The sequence below is a fragment of the Ursus americanus genome, chromosome 4 (genome assembly GCF_024610735.1).
Source record: "Ursus americanus isolate L20-20 chromosome 4, mUrsAme1.1.p, whole genome shotgun sequence".
Taxonomy (NCBI): domain Eukaryota; kingdom Metazoa; phylum Chordata; class Mammalia; order Carnivora; family Ursidae; genus Ursus; species Ursus americanus.
The window spans coordinates 81,909,575-81,928,331 of record NC_142130.1 but is presented as its reverse complement, the minus strand read 5'-3'; the positions used below and the strand labels follow the sequence as shown (position 1 = coordinate 81,928,331).

Genomic DNA, 18,757 nt, shown 5'->3' with positions numbered 1-18,757 from the left:
TCATTATCTTTCAGGTCTTAACTGGCAAACCCATAAGAGGGTAATAGGTTGGGAGAAAGTATTGCCACTAGTGGATTTGATGGCCTGATGGGGCAAAGAATAATTGTAGAGCTTTACTGGGGATAAATGGTACATGGAGCTGAAGACTAAGAATGTTTTCCTTTAGTGACCATAAATTTGGAAAAAATTTGTTTTTTTGCTTGAAATATAAACTCTGCAGCAGTTGGGACTTTTGCTTCATTCACTGAAATATCCCCAGGGCTTTGAGGGTGTCACAGCACGGAATAGGTACTTAGTAGGTACCTATAGAGTGAATGAATTGAGATTTAGTGTGAATATGGAGAAAAGGAAGGAAAAGTGAAGGAAGGAGAAGCCCAAACACTAGGCGAGGAAAGGGCATAAAATATCAATTTCACATGCCTAAAAGAATCTCTGAGGTTACAGTAAATGTCAGTTACTTTACTTACTTTTACTTCACCTAGTGTTGATCAACAGAGGAAAGGCAGGTTTTATTTAACAACTAAAAACTCAATGTGGGAATTTCTGATTAGAAAGAAACCCAGGTTTTTTTGGATCCAGGTAAAAGAACATTAAATGCTTATCTCTAGGAGATGGAGTCTAACCTGTTTCACACGTGTCCAGTTTAAAGCCAACGTATGCCAGAGGCGTCTGTTCAGAGAGAAAGCATACCGTTTAGGTTAGTTCATGATAGTTTCATTATCCTTGGCTTTCGATTCTAATGACAAAGGATTATTCTAGCAGAAACCCACTTCTGAGTATCATTTGTAATGGTGATGGAGTTTAGAAACTCTCATGTCGTACCTGAAGAGGTAGGTCATATATTTGAATGCTAACCATTAATTACTCTCCTATGAAATGCCGTTAGTAAACGATGAGATGTATGTGGCGTTTGGTAGGTGCTCGATGGGTAAATTTGTAAGTACTCCCCCTCGAGAGGTTTAAATCTTTATGTGATGTTAAAATTTGGAGTCATCCTATTGGTTTATTGATTAGGTACATGCATTTTCAAGAATGTGTCTCCTAGCTGAAGTTCCCCTAACCATACCCTCAGTATTAACTAGTTTGCTAAGAATATGGTGTACGCCCTTGTGTGTGTTTATGTCCTAAAGGTTTGGCTGTCACTGAAGATCCCCCTTCTTTATTGGGTGGTGTCTTTATCAGCTCAGAGTTGCTAGATTCCTGTGAGGGGGGGTCATGTGGCTCCCTTTTACTGTTTTACTGAGAACTTAGAATTGCCAGTCAGGGGCTATGATATTCTGTGTTCTCTAAGTGTGTTTAATACACTAGGGACTCATGTTCAGTGTGCCAAGAAGTTATGCCACTTAAATCATTTGAGCTTATTTCTCTTTTTCCACCTTTGTTCTCCTTTTAAGTTCTTAGAATTCTCAGTTGAGTCTAAATTCATGGGAACCAGTGCACATATGTTCTTCAGTAGATTTTTTTTTAACTGCATTGTCTGCAGTCTTTGACTTTGTAAGTACCTTTGGTAATAGACCCTTCATTTCACTTCATGTGTCAGTAATTTTTAGCCTCCTCATATTTCCCTATGCATCAGAGACCCCTGGGCCCTCACATTAGTTACTTGACCCCACATCTTTTTTTTTTTTTTAAGATTCTATTTATTTATCTTAGAGAGAGAGAGAGTGAGAGTGCGTAGGGGGAGGGGCAGAGGACGAAGGAGAGAGAGAGAATCTCAAGCCGACTCCGCACTGAGTGTAGAGCCCGATGTGGGGCTCAGTCCCAGGACCCTGCGATCATGCCCTGAGATAACCAAGAGCCGGGCGCTTAACCAACTGAGCCCCCCAGGTGCCCCTTGACCCCCACATCTTTAACTTCCACTGTTGCTCTACCCACTTAGAGCTGTGCTTCTTGACATGGTAGTCTACCATTCCTGTTCTGTCTTCCGAACCTCCCTCTTCCTCCACAGCCAGCTGTTATCAGTCATCCCTCTCTTCAGCTCCATGGAATGAGCTCTCTGCTGCCTTTCTCATCAAATCCATCAGACATTTCTCTGACCTCTTTAACCTCGCAAGGGTATCTAACCCTGTTCGTCATTGCCTTCTTCCCACACCACTATTATGCTGCTGCTTCTGTTTTTCTCTCAGCTGACTCTCATTCTCCTTCTCTGGGTCATTTTTCTGTAGCCCACTCGAAAAATCCTCCATATTGGCGTTTTATAGGAGTCATTCTGGGTTGTTCATTCTCTGGCAATACACATAACTTACTAAGAAACCTCATTAGTACAGTGGCTTCTGAAGGGCTGGCTTGAGGATTCTTGAGCTATTAATCTCTGCCAGGCCTCCCAAGTATTTACTGGTCATCAGACTCAGTGTGACTCCCAGAGTTTTGGTAATTTGCCTTGTCCCTTGTATTGGCCTTAGCTTATATGGACATTTCATCTATGACGTATGTGAGTTCCCTTATCAGTAGTCAGTAAATGCTAAATTTGGGCTTCTCAGATTAAACAAAGAACATAACGAGCATGGACTATGCCTATTCCATTTTTCTCTGTTAGTTTATTGTACTATTTGGGATATAGATCTGTTTTAGGCAAAGGATTGGATTGTTTTCAGATTCTATTAAAAGTCTCCTGGACCCTGGATTTCATGCAGAAGAATTAATTGGATTTGAATGAGCTTAATGTAGAGACTAATAGTGATGCAGAAATATATCCCGTATTTGGCTGTAATTATCAGTACACCAGAATCAAGGGTTGTTTGGTTGTTCTGTTTTTTCTGCCAGTCAGTGACAACTAATAGGAAGAATAAAATGAATCCAGCTTAAATCCCTAGGGACTGTTTATGTATTCATTTTTCTTTTTTTTTTTTTTTAAAGAAACGAGGATATAATTATAGAAGTAGAGAAATGGATGACAGGCTGAACCTCAAAAAAAAAAAAAAAGAAATGAAGATAGACGTGTAAGCAAAATCCTCTCAATTATATTTTAAATAAGAGTTCTTGCTTTAGATAGATGGATGGATAGATAGATAGATAGATAGATAGATAGATAGATAGATAGATGTGATCTCAGTGTTGGAATTAGCATCTTCCACTGTGAGGATATCTTACATTTGTGCTAAAAGTGTAACTGGACAGAAGAGAATTAATTGCTTCTGAAAGCAAAACATGGAAAACTGTCCTAATGTAGGAATATCAGTTAAACAGCTGTCTAAACGAGTAAAAGTGTTTTTTGTTGCAGTTAATGCATGTTCATTTGTACCTGAGAGCTGTTATCGAAGATGTCTTTTACACTTACTTGGTGTGATAGTTGGCTTTTCATGCCATTACCTCTGTTTTTCCAAAAAGGTAGCCTCTGATATATACTCTTAAATATATATATATATATATATATATATATATATATATATATATATATATATATATATACATCTTAATGTAAATAGCCAGCTATCCAGACAGTTTGAACATCAACCAAAAATGAAACATCTGAAATTACCATGTAATGAATGGCATGAGTAGAAGGGGTGTCAGGCCAAGAGAGGGAACTGACCTTTTGTTTCTTCTGACGGGGGAGAGGCAGGTCACCTTCCTTCTGGGGTGACCTTGAATAAACAGTGCATTAAACCATGAAATGGATCACTTTTAACTCAGGTAATGGAGATCGTGTGTCCTATTAGCCTTGTGCATTACTAGAAAGTCTGTGTTTGCCCAGAAAATGGCAAATCGTTTATACTTTTCTTAGAAGATTCCGATAACCAGTATTCTTACTAAAAATCAAGTCTGCCCTCAGCTTTTTTCTAAAACCACAACATTTCCAGGTTAAAACAACCGAGACCCTAAGTATGATTTTCCTCTAATCTACATTTTAGTCATCTTTATAATCTTAAGTGAAAGACAGAAACTGTATTATGTGGAAAGAGAAATACCCCAAAATTACCCCCTGTAATGATAAGCCTCGATCATACACAGATTCCTCATTTATAAATGTGAAAACTAAATGAGAGATCTGCCTTCCTCGAACACTTTCATGTGCCTTCTACGTGCAACAAGGGCTGCCTTTGAAAAACTGGTTAAGATTTAGTTTGATTTAAAGGCTGAGCTTCTGCGTGCCTGGAATGCTTGCTCTTCAAAGTATTTGCTCCCTGGAGAGGTCCACTGAAGACGGAGTTTTCATGTGACTTTGGATTATTGACCTGGAAGACCGTTTGGGTCATGGAATGGGCTTTGGCATAGTTCCACGCTCTCTGGTTGACGAGGGCCAGGAAAGGGGGGCGGGGCCGGCTGTGTTGAGCCGGGAAGAAGGAGTCTGAGAATGTTTGAAGCCTGAATGCACCTGCCTCTGATGCTTTTGCTTTTGCTTGAGAGAATCTTCAACTGCAGCATCTATCAGTGTGTGGTGCAGCTTGTGGTGACACACGGTTAAATGATTTGGCATCTAAAAAATGCATCCGCTCTTTGCCGGGTGTGTCAAGTTTGAATGACACTTGTGCTCTGTTGGAAGGGAACAGACGTTTTCATTATAAAATTCATTCAAGCAGAAAAGTAGCAAAGTGAGCAGAAATTTTCATTTACATCCGTGATTGAAGTTGTAGTGATAAAAGAAAATTACTAGGTTTAAGAATAGCCTTGTTCTCGTTCTCTCACACGACAAGGAATTTTGTCAATACGGAAATAATACGTTATTGAGGAAGGCTCTGATCAGTAGTCTCAAATTTTGCATATCCTTTAACTGACCTTAGATTTTTCTAGGGTTTTTTTGAGTTATCTTTAAACAGATTAGGTCCATTATTTGTTATAATGTGGGTTTTATGTTCCATTATCACAGAGATTCACAGTAATTTCTTAGTGTTTACTTGTGAATATTAGCAGGTGTAGAGAGATAACTTAGTTGGCAGTCTTAGAAGCCATAAGATACTGGATTAGAGACGTGGGATTCGAATTTTCCAGGGGGAGTTTTCTGCTAAATGGTGTGTGATACACCTCTTGGAAGCCTTAATGTGTTAATTTCCTGCCCCAAACCCTCTTCCTTAGAAGTCCAGAAATTCAGTTATTTCTGTTCTCTCAGGAGTGGTAAGCCCGCCCTGGCAGATTGATTTACAGTGATGAAACTAAGCCTTGTTTACAAATCCAAGTGGCAATTTCTAAGTCCACAGAGGAGTGATAAGATGGGGAGAGATTCTAATTTACCTGGGACCCATGCCCATTGAAAAAAAATCATGATTTTTGAAACACGTCTCTGTGGAACTGGGTAAACCTCTAAAACATATTTTTATTGAAGAGCTCGATGAATCATGCATCCTTATTATATTTATTCTCTTAGATATTGTGTCCTTCTTCCCTACATAGTGTTGCAGGTACAGTGACAGAACACTAATCCTTTTTTCTATGTTTTAACAAAGCTTTGAGGACTTAGCAGTGTTCTGATACCAGTAGAAGGTTGTGCTAATTCCAAATACCATAGTGTAGCTGGCTCTTTTGTTAAATGATGTCATGTCTTTTTATTTTTCCTGATGAATTCTCTATCTAGTCCTTTTGCCCTAAGTAGCTTTGCATCTTTTAGGATGTATTTTTTTCCTTTCCTGAAAAGTTTTGAGTTGGAAAACTCCTGAAATATAAAGCAATATATATTCCTCTGACTGTTAGGAGACAACTCCATTGTCAACTAAAGGTGGACATTTCAAGTCCGGGCTGTTACAAGAGAATCCAGAAGGGACACTTAATAAGCTCTCAAGGAGCCCAGTGTGGCAGGTGGGTACTAGGGATCTCACGTGTACAACAGAGAGAAGCTGGAACAACTAGTTTGGAAGCTATCTAGCTTGGGCGTCATGAGCACACGGGGAGGTAGCTAGCTGGTTATAAGCACTGGTGATGAATGTATGCACTACGTGTCCGGGCCACACTGCAGGGAAATAAATGGAAGGAAGGCGGTGAAACCTCTGCTCACTTTAGCGGGCCATAAAGAGTCCAGGGACACGGGGTCATGAGCAGTTGTAGCAGGTGGAAAGGAATGGGGAGAGCTAGAAGGTAAGTTTCTGCCCACAAAGTGGTTTACTGGAGTTGAGAAATTCAGAACATTTCTACGTGTGACATGATCTGAGGTCCAGCTTCAGGAATATGGATAGTTTGAGTGTGATAGAGGTACAACCCATGGGGCTTGGGACATCAAGTAGTGGCAAATATTAATTGAGAAAGTAGAGGCATAGTTAAGTGAGAAAGGGGACCTGGGTTTTATAACCAAGGAGAATTTGTTTAGCAGTCCCCACCATGGTTGCCACCCCCACACACACACATGTTGACTGTTGTTTCTATTCCTTTTTCTTGCTTCCACATAAGATAGATGTTTGACCCAATGAGGAATTGCTTATTGTTCTTTGGGTACAGCTCTAAAATTTGATGGTCAGGTGTACATTTGCTAAAAGCGTTACCCTCTTAAGTAGGTGTCCAGCTAGGGACTGGAAATGTCAACTGAAAGGTCATCATTGAAAGAGTGGAGGAAGTTGTTGAATTCCTGGACATGGGTGATATACAGTTGACTCTTGAACGACATGGGGGTTGGGGTGCTGAGCCCCTGTATTGTCAAAAATTCACATATAACTTCCAGCTCCCACAAAACTTAACTACTAGTCATCTGCTCTTGACCAGAAACGTTATTGATAGCAGTCAATTAACACATACTTTGTGTGCTATGTGTATTATTCATACTGTATTGTTACAATAAAGTAAGCTAGAGAGAAGAAAATCTTATTAAAATCATAAGGAAGACAAAATACATTTATAATACTGTACTGTATTTGTTGAAAAAACTCTCCATACAAATGGACCCACTCAGTTCAAACCCATGTTGTTCAAGGGCCGGTTGTATCTGAGTGAGAAAGTAGTAGAGCATAGAGGGCAGTGTCTTAACTTTAAAATCAGGTTTATTAAAAGATGAATTAGTGAAAGGAAAAGAACAAGTAGCTTAAGACAGAGCATGGAAGAACAGAAGTTGTCTCCATAGTTGGAAAGCTCGAGAAGACTGAATTTAAGGAGCAAAGTGCTGTGGTAACAGCGAACTTGAGAGCGGATGAATGTGCTTGTCACTATAAACATTGAGAGAAGACTTGAGGAAGATTGTTCCAGCAAGGCCGAATAGTAATGGGTTGGAAAGAGGGATAGTCAGGGCCTTGGAAGTGCCAGTCCCCAGCTCTTGAGAAGTTTATTGGCGAAAATGCCTCTTCCTGTCTCGATGATAGCCTACCTCACATGTGGGTTTCTGAGTATGGTATGTGGAAAAAACAGGCTGTGTATTTTTACCTCTCTGTATAATTTAAGGTTTGGGTAATAACTGGTGGTTCTCTGGCCTCACGGCACATCAGCCTGATTGGTATTTTGTTAGCAGTTATGTGGCTTTTTAAAAGCCCCATATATAACCCTAATTAATTGCATCTTTAAAATCTATCAGGCTATGAATATTTTAATAAGGTAGAAAGAAAGTATTAAGAGAAAGCAGCCAGTGAGGATACTTACATTTTCGAGAGACAAAATAATCTAGGAGACTCTCCCCACACTATCTGCTTCTCATTTTTTTAAAAGATTTTTTCTATTCACTTGAGAGAGAGAGGGAGAAAGAGTGCAAGCAAAGGAAGCAGCAGGCAGAGGGAGAAGCAGACTCCCCACTGAGCAGGGAGCCCAACATGGGACTCAGTCCCAGGACCGTGGGATCATGACCTGAGCTGAAGGCTGACACTTAACCGACTGAGCCACCCAGGTGCCCCCACACTATCTGCTTTTCAGTTCAACTCTCAATATCCAGCACTGAACAAGGCTGAAGATGAGTAGGTTTGGGTGTAAAGGAAATCTGCCTTAATTTCCACCTCCGAATTCATCACACACTCTATAATAAAAATTAAAAGTATGAGAACTGCAAAAAGAGAAATGAGGGAAAAGGGCTGTTTGCTGGTAAATAGGGTTAAGGGTGGTAACAAATTGAATTGTGGTGATAGCCCTCTCGGTGATTAATATGTATGGCATTCTAATAGCATATAGAACTGTGAATACGGTCTCTTCAGTGTATTCAAACGTAAGATTTATTTCTCTCTTGAGGCCTGTATCTCTGGATTCAGATTTTACCCCATAAGCTCATCCTGTCCACATTCAGCTCATCACTCCTTGAAAGATATTCCTGCTCTCCGAAATTTGACCCTAAGCGAGTGCTGCCCGGTGGTGGGCCACCAGCCACACGTGGCTGTTGAGCATCTGAAATGTGGTTAGTCCATACTGGCGTGTGGGGAGGTGGAAAATAGACACCAGCTATTGACGACTTGGTCCGGGGAGTGTCGGGGAGAATGCAGACTGCGTTAGTAGTAAGTTTTTTGCATTGATTGCACGTTGAAATGACGAAGTTTAGGATATGCTGGGTTAAATGAAGTCCGTTACTACAATCGACCTTCCTAATGTAGCTGCTAGAAATTTAAAACTGCCAACGTGGCTGCGTCCCATGCGGACGGTGCTGCTCTGTGCTCATTTGTGTAGGACTGTGGCTTGTTGTTTTGTAGCGCTCGCGGGACTGGGTGCGCAGTGGTCTTCAGCAGTCCTGAGTGCTAACAAAATTAAACCGAATCATTTTAGGTTTGAATGTTCATCCTTGTCCCACATCCTGTTTGAGCTTCCGTGGCCAAGAGGTATCGTTAGCCTCACCTTTTCATACACGGAAATCACTAAATGCTTCTGAGTCGCTCTGTCATTTTCTCACTTTCTGCCTTTCAATACAGAATTCTTTCTACCCTATTCTCTTATCTTCTGTGATTAAAGAAAGAAAAGACAAAACAGGAGCAACTTGGCTCTCAGGGCTGTGTGAGAAGACACTCCATTCTTAAAATTGTGCCAGAATGAGAAATCTATGGGACAAGATCCAGGCTTAGGGAAGGAAAGCATGAAGGATTCGATGATATGTTTTTAAAAGGACAAACCAAGCCAGTCCCAAAAAAGACAAATACTTTATGATTCCAGTCATATGAAGTTCCTAGATTCATCAAATTCATAAAGACAGTACAATGCTGGTTGCCAGGGGTTCGGGGGAAGAGGAGAAGGGGAATTGTTTAATGTGTATGGTGTCAGTTTTGCAAGATGAAGAGAGATTGGTTGCACGATCCCGTAAATGTACTTAACACCCCTGAGCTGTACACTTAAGAAGGCTAAACTGGTAAGTTTTATGTTATGTGTCTTCTAACACAGTGAAAAGAAAAAGGAGAAGACAAGCCAGGGGTGCCTGGCTGGCTCGGTCGGTGGAGCGTGCGACTCTTGGTCTCGGGGTTGTGAGTTGGAGCCGCCCATTGGGCGTGGAGCCTACTTTAAAAAAAAAAAAAAATTAAAAGACAAGCCATTCTAAAAAGTGTTTCATAATAACCTGTAACTTTAAAAAAAACAAAAACCACAACCTTAATAAGATTAGTTATAATGGATTACCTTAAGTGGCCCCTTGCTACCTGAAGGAACAGCCGAAATTGACTCACTTGGGAGCTTGTTACAGGGGCTAACTAGGTTCCACCTTGGGCTTGTCCAATCAGAAACTGCGTTTTAACAAGATCCCCAGGTGATTTGTGTCTGTGCTGAATCTTGAGAAGCCCTGCTGTCTACATCATTTCTCAGAGTGGCCCCTGAACCACCTGAATCAGAATCCCTCTGGGGAGGTCTGTTTTTCAGGCACATCCCACACACTAGATCAGGTGCTGGGGTGAGAGGCACTGGGGTCCCAGTGCTGGGGTGAGAGGGAGGAAGGGTGAGGCTATGTGCCGACACAGCACACCAGAGTTTGCACATCCCTGATCTGGAAAGATTTAACAGCCGTTATTTTCATAATTCCATCTTTTAACTGATGTTGGAATGATTACAAGTATACAGTAAGAGAGACAACAGGAAGAGCCCATGTAGTTTAGCTAATCTAGGGTCGGTTGGCCAGGAAACCATGATGCGGAATTTGTGGAATGAGGATTACAGTTCAGCCAGACCTGGAGTCCAGCCTGGCTCTGTCATGAGCCACGCAGAGATTAGTCTTCAAGCCTGAAATTGCTCATTTGTAAAGGGTTACGTTTACATTTCTAAGACAAGGTTAAACTTGGAAAGCAAAGCATCTCCTTTCTTATTGATATGTGTGATAATTCTGAAATGGAATTTAAATACTACACATCACACATATGATTCAGGGAGAGATTTGCCTAGAAAATCGAAAGCCAAGCTCTGTTTAGTCATTGTAAGTGCCATCAGAGAGAAGCCCACATTTAGCAAGATCTTTCTAACCCCTGTTTCTTTTCAGCTATAATCTCACAACCATGCTTTTGAAGGCCAGAATGTTGATGCAGAGGCAAATAGGTATGAAATCTTATATGAAGACTTCCAGAAAAGTTTTTAAGAAAACTTTTAAGTTTTAGACTTACAGAAAATTGAGAGTTCCAAATACCCACCTCAGCCAGTTTAACATCTTCCATTAAGATGTACATTTGTTACAATGAATGAACCAATTGTGAGACATTGTTATTAATAAAGTCCATACTTTGTTCAGATTTTCTTTATTTTCAAGATCCCATTCAGGAAACCCATTCCATTTGGTTGTCAGATCTCCTTAGCCTCCTCTTGGCTGTGACAGCTTCTCATACTTTCCCTGTTGTTCATGACCTTGGCAGTTTCCAGGAGTACCAGTCAGGTATCTTGTTGGGTGCTCCTGTGTTGGAATTTTCTCATGGTTAGACTGGGGTTATGGGTTTTTGGAAAGAAGACCACAGAAGTAAAGTGGCCTTTTCATCCTATATTAAGTGCACATATTACCAACTTGGTATGTCACTGCCGACCATGATGGCTGGGGTAGTGTTTGTTAGGTTTCTCCAGTGTAAAGTTACTCCCTGTTCCCCTGTTGTGCACTGTACTCAGGAGGGAGGTCACCATGCATAGCCTACAATCAAGGAGTAGAGATTTATGCTTCACCTCTTTGAGGACAGAGTATCTATGTAGATTATTTGGAATTCTTCTGCAGTTTTGTCTCTTTCCACCCATTGATTTATTTATTCAGTCATTTGGACTTACGAATACATTGAGTTAGAATCCAGTACTACTTCATATATTTTATGGCTCATATTATTTCTGCCCTGACCATTGGGAGCTTTTTTAGTTGGCTGCTGTGCTTATTTGACACAGCCTCTTTTTTTTTTTTTTTTTTTTTTTCTGAACAAGATGCTCCAGACTCATCTTGTGAATATCCTGCACCAGTCCTAGAATCAGCCATTTCTCCAAGGAGCCCCGGCCCCTTTTATTGGAGAATGGTATTAGAAACCAAGATGAGTCTAGCGCCATACCACCCCGAACATGCCTGATCTCGTCTGATCTCAGAAGCTGGGTGTGCTCTTTGCTACCAGACTGCCTTAGCCCCTGGGCCCTCTCAGCTGACAGAGCGAGCAATAGCTTTGTGTACACACACCCTTGTATTATACCTATCTGTAAGTATCTTTAAAGCCAGTCATCGGTATCTATATTAAGCCAAATGTGAGTTTATCCTGACATCTCCAGATCTCCTATCTTATTACCCCATGGATCATTCCACCTCCTCCCCTTGCTTGTCTGTAAATTCTCATTCCCAGCAGTGAAAAGCCTGACTTCTACCATCCACCCTCCATTTAGTTAATTATTCAATTTCAGCACACTTGCATAGCTCTATCAGACTTGTTAACTCATTCCTATGTGAGGCTTTTTGAAAGCTGCAAAACTGCTAACAAATGTTCATTGTGTTCTGTCTTTTAAGTATATATCCATTGAACTGTTTTCATTATTTGAGACCAGTGTTTTTCAGAGCCTTGGTCAAACACTATTTCCGTCTTGTACTCAACCCAGCATTTATGTATGTATATAAGGCTGTGCTCCCTTCACTCAAATAAATTAGAGAGACAATTTAAGTGAAACTTACGGTTTTCACTTTTTTTTTCTTTTTTTCACTTTTTTTCTTTGCCTTTACCTTAACATAATCCATTTAGTGTCTGCCCTCTGGCAAATAGTTCGGAGGTGAAGAAGGCTCTGCGTTCTCACTGCTGTCTGGTAATAGTTATAAAGAAATGTTGGTGGTAGCCAACAGTCAGTTCTTAACGCAATGTGTAACTCATCCTTTTGTCCTCTTGGAGAACCCAGTAACTCCCTACTCTGCAAAACTTAACCACGGTTTTATCACATGGGGAGGTTTGTTGAGAAATATTTTGGCTACCCTGTAAGTATTCTTCCCATGTCTTGAGCACAAATGCCTCCCAGAAAAATTTCTGTGTGATAACATGGGAAAGTTAGAAAATAATGGTACGTAATGAGCAAATTCAAGAAAAATTGTCCATGGACTGAAACTCCGAAATGGTAAAGTTAAAAATTACCTGAGTAAACATTAATCTACAGTTCTCGTTTTGATATGCGTGTATGTAATTGTGTAGGGTAATAAGCACATGAATCTATGGTGTTCACCTGTCTGCACGTCCATGAGGGACAAATGGAAGGGTCTTGTCTGACCTGTTTTCCATCATCTGTATAAAGTATCCTCTAGCTACTGGAATAGAAACAAGTTAGATCCTTGACTCTCTTTCTCTTATGCCCTTACTTGATCGTTTAGAATCTGCCTCAAACTACATCTAGAATCTTACTATTGCTCACCATTTCTGTTGCTACCAGCCTCGTCCAAGACACTGTCATCTCCCACCTGGATTACTGCAACAGCACCCTACCGGTTTTTTCACTCCCAATCTTGACCTGTAGGGCAAGAATAACTCACTTAGAAAACCACTCCAGAGACTTCCTGTGTTACTCAGGGTTTTGGCCAGAGTGTGGGCAATGCTTAAGGCCCCATACAGTCCGCTCTCACTCACCCACTGACCTCCTCCCCATCACTCCTCTCTGACAACACTGATCTCCTTGCTGTTCTGTGAACTTACAAGGCACACTTCGATCTCAGGACCTTTGTACTTGTTCCTTCCTCTGCCTGGAATGTTCCTCCCATTGATATCTTGATGATTTGTTCCCTCACTTCCTTAGGCCTTCCCTCAAATGCTATATTTTCAGTGAGGCTTTCCCTGACAAATCTATTTAAAATTCCACTTCCTCTGCATGACATCTCCCCTTCCCCCATCCCTATCTTTTTCTCTGCTTTATCTCCATGGTGTTTATTACCATTTGACATTCTGTTTTATTTTTTTTTTTATCTTTTCCTTCTAGAATTTCATTTTTGTTCACTCCTGTATCCAGCATTAATTAAAAATAGAAATTATGCAATGAAAAGTTAGTGGATGAAAGACTGACTGCCAGGGGAATCCCAGGAAACCCCTCCCCTCATAGCAAGGACCAGAGCCCAGCACAGAAGGTGAAAAGATTGGTCACATGGATTCCGTGCTGAGGGACTCCACCCCACTGTGTTGACCAGGATTGGCATGACCATTACCCATTACATCATAAGCAATGCTCAAACATAGAACTATAGAACTATAACTGTACAGTGATAAGGTACTGAGCCTAAAACCTCACTGCCTTCAGAAGGAGCATAATAGGTGATCAGTCAACAATGAAGGGTAGTTGTTTCTGTCCTTGTAATTGGTATTGATATGAGAAACAGTAGTGGTTGGTGAATGGATACTGGGAGGAAATCATCATCATCATCATCATCATCATCATCATCATCATCATCATCAGAGTAAATAAGTGAGCACTGAGTTGAGTGCTATCCGATTGTTAACTCATCTCACTTTCCCAGCTCCACCATTGCCTCCATGTGTGACCTGGGCTGATTCTATAACTCGTCAGGCTCATTCTGCCCTTATGCAGTGAGATCGTTGCAGTCGCCTCAGTGCATGGTTCCGAATATGGTGTGAGGTGATGTCCCCGCAGCAGCTGTGTGATTGCCAGGCACAGAGTCCAGAATTGCTGTAACTGTCGGCATCTTACCTCAAGACCATGTCTCCTCCCTCGTGGTGGAGTATATATAGCACAGGGAAGGAAACGGGCTTTGCCATTACTCGGTGACGACGTTGCTGGAACATTCTGACCCTGACCCCCTTCCTCATCCCCCCTTTTCCGAATCCTCTTTACCTCTTAAAGGACCAGGAAGGAAGGACACCCCTTGGGCAGAAATGCATAGACCTCAGACATTCCCACTGTTTGTTCCCCCATGATTCTGGCCAACACCACCGTAATATTTGCAAGTTCATAGAAACACTTTTTTAATTCCGAGATCTCTGTAACTTGAAGTTCTCATGTATGGTTCTGGAATCTTTTAATCAGTCTGTGCAATCCCACTCAGACTCTGAAAGTTGAGCAGTCTCTGCTGTGCACGATTTTGCTCTTTCCTCCCCATCCCCCCCCCCCCCAAATTTCTCCCTGTGCCATGAATTCGGAGACTTGGTGGTTTTAGTTGTAACCCATCATATTCACTTCTGTCTTCTTCCTGGAATTATCTATCTTTTGAAAAGGCACGGAAATTGAAAGCTACATTCCTATATTTGAATTCCCTGGTATGGGAGACTCTGCTACTTGCCTATTTAATATTTATTCCCACTTCTCCCTTTCTAAAAGAATCCCAGATTTTTTTTGTTCACAGTGACAATGTGCTCAGCTGAAAATACTCCCACAGATTCCCTTGCAGCTGAGCACGGCCAGATGACATAGTCATGGCACAGAGGATGTAGAAAACAGGGAGGGAGTCCATCCCATGTGAAACAGCAAAGCTGTGTGAAGGCAAAAAAAAAAAAAAAAAAACCCAAACAGAAAACCATCATGCCTTGGCCTGTTCCTCCTGTTTCCTGCATGCAACTGTGACCATTACTGACCACGGAACATGAGACAAAAGCCACCATGCTAAGGATGGCAGTACAGAAAATGGCAATAGCCTGGACCATAAGGGTGGCATTGAATGCCTGCAGCAGCCCCAGCCTCAGGACCAGATTTGTTGTATGAGAGAAAGCCCCCCATCAGGTCTTGAAGCCACGGCTTATCACGCGTCCTGTTCTATGCCATGCAGTGCATTCCCAGCTGTTTTTTATGGCTTGCTAGGTAATTTAAATCTAGCTTTATTGTCAAATGGACCGCATTGTATATGATAATGTTTAAGCATTTTATAGTTTAAAAGTGAATCTACTTTGGTAAAAGCCAAAGGGAATTTGGCAAGTTACTTATTTCGACCAGAGTTTAAATGATAGTGAGTTGAGTTACCACTCTTGGATGGAGAACCCAGAGACCCAGATTTTTAGACCATGTCCACTGCCAGTTGGCTCTGTGGGCAAGCCACTTGACCTGGGTTCTTTGCCTCCCATCTGCAAAATGAGGTAATTTGAGCTAGACAATCCTCTCAAAGACCACCAAAGAGCCAGTGGATTAAGGCCTGCCGAGTCCCAATTGAACTGGACATCATTGTTCATCTTGCCAAGACTTTTTGGCCAAACGCAGATCTCGTTCATTAGCTTTGAAAATCCCCTTTCAGTTGGAGTGTGTGTGTGTGTGTGTGTGTGTGTGTGTGTATGTGTGTGATATAAATTGTGATTTTTTTTTAAATAAGAGACCAGATTGTATGATTATCAATAAACTTGCACAGTATAATATTGATGAATTTATCCACTAGGATTCACGGGTGCCAGATGTCCCAGAGGTCAAAATAAACAGGAACATGATTTCTCATTATGGTACTTCATTCATTTCAATCTCTTTCACTTGAATTCTGTTCAAAGGTGTGTGTGTGTGTGTGTGTGTGTGTGTGTGTGTGTGTGTGTTTTACCTGAACGATCAGACCAAAGAAACCAGAAGGTTTATTTTAAAAATAAAAGCATACGGGGCGCCTGGGTGGCACAGCGGTTAAGTGTCTGCCTTCGGCTCAGGGCGTGATCCCGGTGTTACGGGATCGAGCCCCACATCAGGCTCCTCCGCTATGAGCCTGCTTCTTCCTCTCCCACTCCCCCTGCTTGTGTTCCCTCTCTCACTGGCTGTCTCTATCTCTGTCGAATAAATAAATAAAATCTTTTAAAAAAAATAAAAATAAATAAATAAAAGCATACATAGTTTTATATGGAAACTCCAGGTACGTACTGTTAGGGTTTTTGTTTTTAATTAAAAAACTGTTTTTTAGAGCAATTTTAGATTCATGCAACGCGACATGGAGAGTACAGAGAGTTCCCATATGTCCCCTGTTGTATCATGGGTTGTTAAGAATAATTCTTTTAGAATTATAAGGGGAGAGCATATAAGCCATTTTATACTAAATTAGTTTATGAGAAAGGAGTCATTATATTTTTACCACTCCTCTTTAATTCTTTACTAAAAATTTTTAACAGATTTTTGTGGTTTAATTGCTTGAAATTTCGGATGTGTAACATTCTGGTACGTTTCATCAATTTTGAAAGTAATTTAAGCAGGGCTGTAAAACCACATAGTCATTGCCAAGTTTTATTTTAATGTTATGTTAAAGTACAATGAGTTTCCTATTTTGCCATTAGTCCTGAGGGCTTATTAAATAACCAGTATTTATCCTTAAAAAAAAAAAAAAAAGCTGTCTCATTCAGGGGGCATATATTTCTTGTCCTGAGGGCTTATTAAATAACCAGTATTTATTCTTTAAAAAAAAAAAGCAGTCTCATTCAGGGGGCATATATTTCTTGGCTATGTACATTATTAGAAACCTAAGAGCATCTTTACAATGCTAAGTGAAATGTTTTTTTGCAAATTAAAAAAAAAATTCTAATATCTTTTTACAAATTAATGCAATACATGTCCTTTTGAGGAACATGAGATTTTACCAAGGCAAATATCTTTCCACGACTTTGGCTTTGCGGTAAAATCTAGTCTTTAGCAGCCTGGCCTCCAGGCAAGTAAAACCAGACACTCTATTGTTTGCCAGCTGTTAACCGGTTTATGCTGCAAGAACTGTTTCAGGTCGAGGTTGAGAGTGTCTGATACCTGCTCCTGATTGTCTCATGAACTGACTTAATAGCCTTGGGCCAGGCATTTAATCTTTCCAATAATTGTAAAATTAAAAAAAAAATCACTTACTGTGTTGGACATTTGTAAATACGGCAATATGGTTTGACTGACCAGAGCCTGTGAGTGAAGAAGGCACCTTCACTCCTCTTGTGTGGCCTTGGAAATCGGGACACTGAGGTATCAAGTATCCTTGCTAACAGCTGCAGTTGATTGCCTATCCTGACAAACCTTGAGGAGTCCACCTGGGGAAGGTGTATTGGCTTTGGATGAGATTACTTTTATTTTCCATTCTCCAGCTCATGGGGGATTTAGTTTCATGGTTTTGGTTTGTTTGATAAGTATTCTTAGTAAAAGTAAAGGGGGGAAAATGTGATGTCAGTCGCATTATTATTTCTTTCCCTAAACTGCGTACCTTAATGTTCATCTCTGGGGTGAGGTTATTATCTGCTGAGGGCAGGTGGCCTTAGACACGTTTCTTGGCAGGCATTTCTCCCCTGGGAAGTAAGGTTGATACTGTAAGAGATTTGTCGCACAGCTGCTGTCGAGCTGAGGTGCAGTGTTGCCCGTGAGGCCCCGGCCACCACCTTGGCATAGGCTCCCAGGACTCATGGGCTCCTTTCCCACAAGCAGCACCCACAGCCTTTTGGGGGGCATCACGTCTCATAATTCTCGCATTCTCTGTGACTCACAGTAGCATGCTGTGGGCATCGTGCATTGTCTTAAAGATTTAAGGAATGACAAGATGAAGGGCTCTTCATCCCCTATGATTTGCTTAGGTTTTTATCTAAATATTATTTATTAAAATAAGTCCTCAAATATCATGAGACATCTTAAGTGTTTGAGCTAGAAACAGACTCAAATTTAAACGCCTTTATGGACACCAAGTCTTAAAGAACACTTTTCTGTAATGGGAATAGAAAAAGGTTTTTTTTCTTTTCCCTCTCAAGGTCTTCATCACTCTTTATGGTCCTTTTCAGAAAATTTGGTGTTAACCCACTGTGAAAGAAAAAAAAAATTCATTCCTTGCTGGAGTGTGGACAACTTGTGTTCCCTGTTTATTTGGTTTAAATCTGTTCTTGCCTGTCTTGCCCGAAGGACTGCAGCGCCCTAGTCAGTTGTCTCCCTCCGCTCACTTGATTAGAGAGTTTTATCGGAAAGACCAACTTGAGCATGGCATTCCTGTTTCAAGTATCTTTGGGCTTATGTTGCCTCCAAAGTGGTATCCAGAACTTTAGATCTTACAGTTAAGAGCCCAGCGTTTCCTCCAGTCTCATTTACTTCTGCACTCCCTTCCACACGCACCTGGTGTTCCAGCCACGTTGGACTTTTGCCCTCTCTACAATATGCCTCGCCCTTTCTTTTTCCTCTCTTTTACACAGGACTTGCCCTCATTTCAAAGTGCCTTTTGCCATTCATCCATCCATCTATCAGGATGGTCATGTTTGCCAGAACTGAGCCAGGGATCAGGAGTGGAATGTTAAATAAGATAGATGCTGGCCTTACATCTTGGAGCTTCCATTCATTTTCTACACGGTGGACTCCTCCTCCTCCCTGTAGCCTCATCTGTGACGTTGTTTCTACTTCGAGTTCTTTCCCAGTGCACCCAAGCGAATGTGTTCACTCCGTAGGCCCAGCACCGTCTTCATCTCTATTACAGCATTTATTTAATTTTTTTTGAAGATTTTACTTATTTATTTGAGAGAGAGAGAGAGTGAGAGAGCTCAAGTGGGCAGAGGGAGAGGGAAAAGCGGACTCCCTGCTGAGCAGCGAGCCTGATGCGGGGCTCGATCCCAGGACCCTGGGTTCACGACCTGAGCGGAAG

At 41.2% G+C, this 18,757-nt stretch overlaps 1 protein-coding gene across 6 annotated transcripts in view; it reads left to right on the top strand.

Annotated features, from left to right (window-relative positions):
- Positions 1-18,757, top strand: part of APP (amyloid beta precursor protein) — a 256,673-nt gene that overhangs the window by 86,613 nt on the left and 151,303 nt on the right. The gene's annotated exons all lie outside the window — the stretch shown is intronic.